This window comes from Leopardus geoffroyi, chromosome B4, assembly GCF_018350155.1.
Source record: "Leopardus geoffroyi isolate Oge1 chromosome B4, O.geoffroyi_Oge1_pat1.0, whole genome shotgun sequence".
Classification (NCBI taxonomy): Eukaryota; Metazoa; Chordata; class Mammalia; order Carnivora; family Felidae; genus Leopardus; species Leopardus geoffroyi.
The window spans coordinates 135,739,607-135,745,606 of record NC_059341.1 but is presented as its reverse complement, the minus strand read 5'-3'; the positions used below and the strand labels follow the sequence as shown (position 1 = coordinate 135,745,606).

The 6,000-nt window shown below is 41.8% G+C and overlaps 1 protein-coding gene across 2 annotated transcripts in view; it reads right to left on the bottom strand.

The window, feature by feature from the left end:
* Window positions 1-2,015: 2,015 nt before the first annotated feature.
* The window catches only part of WBP2NL (WBP2 N-terminal like), a 48,183-nt gene continuing 44,198 nt past the window's right edge, over window positions 2,016-6,000 (bottom strand). Inside the window, exon 8 of one of the 2 annotated variants that reach the window (XR_006708938.1) lies at window positions 2,016-2,061. The gene's annotated coding sequence lies outside the window, so the exon portion shown is untranslated. The remainder of the gene's footprint in view (window positions 2,062-6,000) is intronic. The other variant, XR_006708937.1, reaches the window with a different exon arrangement.

Here is a 6,000-nt window from a genome sequence, read left to right as displayed (position 1 = left end):
AAATGCAGTTACTATATCACCCAGAAATTCCACATCTAGGTATATATCCAAAAGAAATGAAAGCATATGTCACACAAAACCTTGCACACAGATGTTTACAGCAACATTATTCATAGCAGCCAAAAGGTGGAAAGAACCCAAATGTCCACCAACTGGTGAATGAATAAACAAAATATGGTTAACCATACAATGTATTATTATTCAGCCACAAATGGAGTAAAGTACTAACACATGCTACAACATGGATGAACCTTGAAAATTATGCAAAGGGAAAGAAGCTGGTCACAAAAGGCCACATACTATATGATTCCATTCCTTTGAGGGTCCAGGAAAGGGAAATCTGTAAGACAGAGAGATTAGTGGTTGTTTAGGGCTGGGTGGGGAGAATGGAGGGATAAGGGATAACAACTAAAAAGTACAAGGCTTCTTTTGGAAGTGATTAAAATGTTCTCTCTCTCTCTTCTTTCTTAGATTCAGAAAGAGAGAGCACAAGCTGGGAAGAAGGGCAGAGGGAAGAGAAAAAATCTGAAGCAGGATCTGCGCTCATCATGGAGCTAGACAAGGGCTGATCCCATGACCCTGGGATCATGAGCTGAGCTGAAATCAAGAGTCAGATGTTCAACCGACTGAGCCACCTAGGCACCCCTGAAAATGTTCTTGAATTGACTAGAGCCATCGATGGTTGCACATATCTGTGAATACACTAAAACCCATTGAATTGTATACATTAAATGAATTATAGTATATGAATTATATCTCAATGAGGCTGTTAAAAAAACTCACACCAGGGGTGCCTGGCTGGCTCAGTCAGTAGAGCATGTGACTCTTGATCTCAGGGTTGCAAGTTTTTTTTTTTTTTTTTTTTTTTTTTAACGTTTATTTATTTTTGGGACAGAGAGAGACAGAGCATGAACGGGGGAGGGGCAGAGAGAGAGGGAGACACAGAATCAGAAACAGGCTCCAGGCTCTGAGCCATCAGCCCAGAGCCCGACGCGGGGCTCGAACTCACGGACCGCGAGATCGTGACCTGGCTGAAGTCGGACGCTTAACCGACTGCGCCACCCAGGCGCCCCAGGGTTGCAAGTTTTAACCCCACGTTGGCTGTAGAGATTACTTTAAAATCTTTAAAACAATGACAACAACAATAAAAAAAAAACTCACACCCACGTCTATTGCAGTATTATGCACAGTAGCAAAGACATGTAACCCAAAAGTCCATTAATGGATGAATGTATAAAGAAAATTAGGTATATATATACATATTATTTTCAGCCTTAAAAAGAAGGAAGTTCTGTCACATGCTACAACATGGATGAACCTTGAGGATACGTTAAGTGAAATGAGCCAGACACAAAATGACAGATACTATATGATTCCACTTATATGAAGTACCTAAAGTAGTGAATTTTGTAGAAACAAAGTAGAATGGTAGTTGCCAGGGGCTTGGGGGAAGGGAAATGGAGTTGTTCAGTGGGTATACAGTTTCCGTTTTGTATGCAAAAATCCTAGAGATCCACTACTCAACAAAGTGAATATAGTTAACACTACTGAAGTTTACACTTAAAAATGGTTAAGATAAGCTTTATGTTCTGTTCTTACCTCAACTTTTAAAAAAGAGATATATATCTCTGAGACTCAACCAGAAGACACCCAGCATTTTAGGGGTGCTGGCTGTGGAGAGGCTCAGGTCAATAGGGTCCAACACAGCTAGGAAGTAGTACATGAGCTTGTGAAGAATATGCTCAGTCTGGATCACACACAGGACAGCAGCATTCCCCAGGAATGCAAGAAGGAACACAAAGAAAAGGGGAGTCCAGTCCAGATGCGTACATCTTCCAGCCCTGGGATGCCCAAGAGGAGGATTGAAGAAGGATAGGACTGGGTATCATTAGGAATGGACATCCTCCTGCCATTTTCAGACCTTGTGCATATCAGTGCAAAATAACATTGTAATATTCCTTTTATCCCATTCAATGTTATCCACACTTTTCTACCATCCTTACCTCATTATCAGATGGCTCCAGGAATGGAGACAGCCTCTCCCTTTCCCATATCATTTCCCTTCAAAAAAGGGTGAACAAGGAGAAGGGAGAACATAATCCGTCAGGTGGATATTCAGGGTAAAGAGTAAGAATTTTTAAAAAAAAAAATTTTTTTTTCTACGTTTATTTATTTTTGGGACAGAGAGAGACAGAGCATGAACGGGGGAGGGGCAGAGAGAGAGGGAGACACAGAATCAGAAACAGGCTCCAGGCTCTGAGCCATCAGCCCAGAGCCTGACGCGGGGCTCGAACTCACGGACCGCGAGATCGTGACCTGGCTGAAGTCGGACGCTTAACCGACTGCGCCACCCAGGCGCCCCAAGAGTAAGAATTTTTAAAGTGGGGTAGCTAAATAAGCTATCCCTCACGTACCACCCTCCCACTCAAAAACAACAATTTGGCATCCATCCGCAGACAAAAGTGCCTGGTGGGAGATATGGGATTCAGCACCACACACCAAGGAGACTGGGAGGGAAGAGTCTTGACCACCAATGTATCAAGTAATAGGTGTACAGACCTCAGTCCCACCTTGAACCCTGCAGTGGCCTGTGAACTGGCTCCAGCCCCTCATAGCCACAGCCTAGGAGACCCCTGGAAAACTCTGTCTTAGACAATCACCCACAGACAAGAGAACCTTTGTGGAAGTTCATGCTTCCAGTAGAGAAGTTCTAGCACACCACTGGAGAAAGAATATAAGAAATTGGACTCACTGGAGAGGGAAAGAGGAACAGTTTGACTTTACGCACATCCCCCTTCCCCCAAGGCTGCACAGCTCATGCCAACGGAGGTGTTCTTGGACCTTGATTTCCTCCACAGGGGGAAATGCAAGCATGTGAGGGAGTACATGGCTTCCCCAGCTGTGCAGCATGTTGCCAAATGGGTCTATTTCTCACTCACTCCAACCAGAGTACTGAGTCATAAGCTGCATGACTTGAGGGTGGGGAAAGGCTGGGAGAGTGACAGATAAGACTTTCAGGGGGCATTAAAGGGAAATGGATCCTATGTGTTTCAGACTCCAACAAGAAGCCTGCCCACAAGCTGCTGGGGAGACCTTGACTGCAAATCCCCCCAACTGGCCCAAAGGCACCCCTGGTGATCCATGCACCTCACCCCACACACCTTCACCCTATAGCTGGCTCTCTGGCTTCACCCTACAGCAAGCTCACTCTTGATGGTGGCAAGAGTGAGCTTTGGCAGATGGCTAGTGAGCACACATGGAAAGCCAGCCTGAGTCTGCAGATCAGGGGAAGACCACAAACTTGAACTCTAACCCTACCCTTGGGGAAAAAAAAAAAAACACACACACACACACAGGCTGTCAGCACTCTTTCTGGTACAGGATCAAGAGAAGGCAAACAAGCTTAAGAATTCTGACACAAGTGGGAGCAAGAAGTATGGAGGAGGTGTATCCATAGAAAGTCTGAAAAAGAAAGCTTCAGTCTCCCTAGCACGACTGATAGGAATTTCTCCCCTGAAGTCAGTTAGCAAGAGCTGAAGGAGGTGACTGCTACCACAACATGAAGACAGCAAAGCAAGACTTCAAGGAACATGAAGAATCAAGGAAACATGACACCCCCACAGGATCACAATCATCTTCCAGTAACCAACCCCAAAGACGTGGAGAGCTGCATTTTACCTGACAAAGAATTCAAAATAGCTGCTTTAAGGAAGCTCAATGGGCTATGAGAAAACACAGAAAGACAATTCAATGAAATCAGGAAAACAATACATGAATAAAATGAGAAGTTTAATAAACAATAGAAATCATATCAATAAAAAACCAAACAAATTCTAGAGCTGAAAAATACAATGAATGAGTGAAAAATGCTACAGAGGGCATCAGCTGCAGAATGAATCAATCAGGAGAAAGAATCTGTGAATTACAACAAAGGGACTTTGATATTATCCAGAGAGTGACAAAGGAAAAAGAAGGCAACAGTGAAGAAAGCCTATCTGATCTATAGGATGCCATCAAAAGAAGCAATCTGCAGATTATTAGAGCCCCAGAAGGAGAAGAGAGGGAGAAAGGGGGGGCGGTGGGGAGGGGGGAGAAAGCTTAAAGAAATAATGGTCTAAGTAGAATTTAAATTAAAAATAATAATAATAATGGCTGAGAATTCCAAAGGTCTCAACTTCAATAGATCTCCTCCAAGATACATTAGGATAAAAGTGTCAAAAATCAAAGGCAAAGAATCTTAAAAGCAACGAGACAAGGAAGAAGTCAAACTTTCACTCTTTACAGACAACCTACATGGAAAATGTATAAAATACCCAGGTATTAACCAAAATACCTCAGTATCAAAATACCTAGGCTTCAACCAAAGAGATAAAAGATATGTATGCTGAAAACTATAGAATGCTTATAAAAGAAATTGAAGAAGACACAAAGAAATGGAAAGACATTCCATGCTCATGGATTGGAAGAATATTGTTAAAATGTCGATACTACCCAGAGCAACATGCACATTCAATGTAATCCCTATCAAAATAACACCAGAGCTAGAAAAAACAATTCTAAAATTTGTATGGAACCAGAAAAGACCCCAAAGAGCCAAAGCAATGCTGGAAAAGAAAACCAAAGCTGGAGGCATCACAATTCTGGACTTCAAGCTATATTACATAGCTGTAATCATTAAGACTTTATGGTACTGGCACAAAACCAGACACATAGATCAATGGAACAAAATAGAGAACCCAGAAATTGACCCACAAATGTACAGCCAACTAATCTTCAACAAAGCAGGAAAGAATATCCAATGGAAAAAAGACATTCTCTTTGGCAAATGGTGCTGGGAAAACCAGACAGCAACATGCAGAAGAATGAACCTGGACCACTTTCTTACACAATACACAAATATAAACTCAAAATGGATGAAAGGCCTAAATGTAAGACAGGAAACAATAAAAATCCTAGAGGAGAAAACAGGCAACAACCTCTTTGGCCTCAGCCACAGCAACTTCTTACTTGACATGTTCCCAGAGGCAAGGGAAACAAAAGCAAAAATGAACTCTTAGAAGAGCATCAAGATAAAAAGCTTCTGCACAGTGAAGGAAACAACAAACTAAAAGGCAACCGAAGGAATGGGAGAAGATATTTGCAAATGACACATCTGATAAAGGGTTAGTATCCAAAATCTATAAAGAATTTATCAAACTCAACACCCAAAAAACATATAATCTGGTTAAGAAATGGGCAAAAGACATGAATAGACACTTTTCCAAAGAATACATCCAGATGGCTAACAGACACATGAAAAGATGCTCAACATCATTCATCATCAGGGAAATACAAATCAAAACCACAATGAGATACCATCTCACACCTGTCAGAATGGCTAAATTAACAACTCGGGCAACAACAGATGTTGGCAAGGATGAGGAGAAAGGGGAACACTTTTGCACTGCTTGTGGGGATGCAAACTGGTGCAGCCACTCTGGAAAATAGTATGGAGGTTCCTCAAAAAATTTAAAATAGCTCTACCCTATGACCCAGCAATTGCACTACTAGATATTTATCCAAAAGATACAAAAATGTTGATTTGAAGGGGCACGTGCATCCCAATGTTTGTAGCAGCACTGTCAACAATAGCCAAATTATGGAAAGAGCCCAAATGTCCATTGACTGACGAATGGATAAAGAAGATGTGGTGTATATGTACAATGCACTATTACTTGGTGATCAAAAAGAATGAAATCTTGCTATTTGCAACAACATGGATAGAACTAGAATGTATTATGCTAAGCAAAATAGTCAATAAATATATGATTTCACTCATATGTGGAATTTAAGAAACAAAGCAGATGAACGCAGGGGGAAGAAAGGAAAAATACGATAAAAACAGAGAGGGAGGTAAACCATAAGAGACTATTAAATTCAGAGAAAAAAGCTGAGGGTTGCTGGTGGTGTGTCGGGTGGGGTGTCCACTTGGAGGTGGGCTAAATGGGTGATGGGCATTAA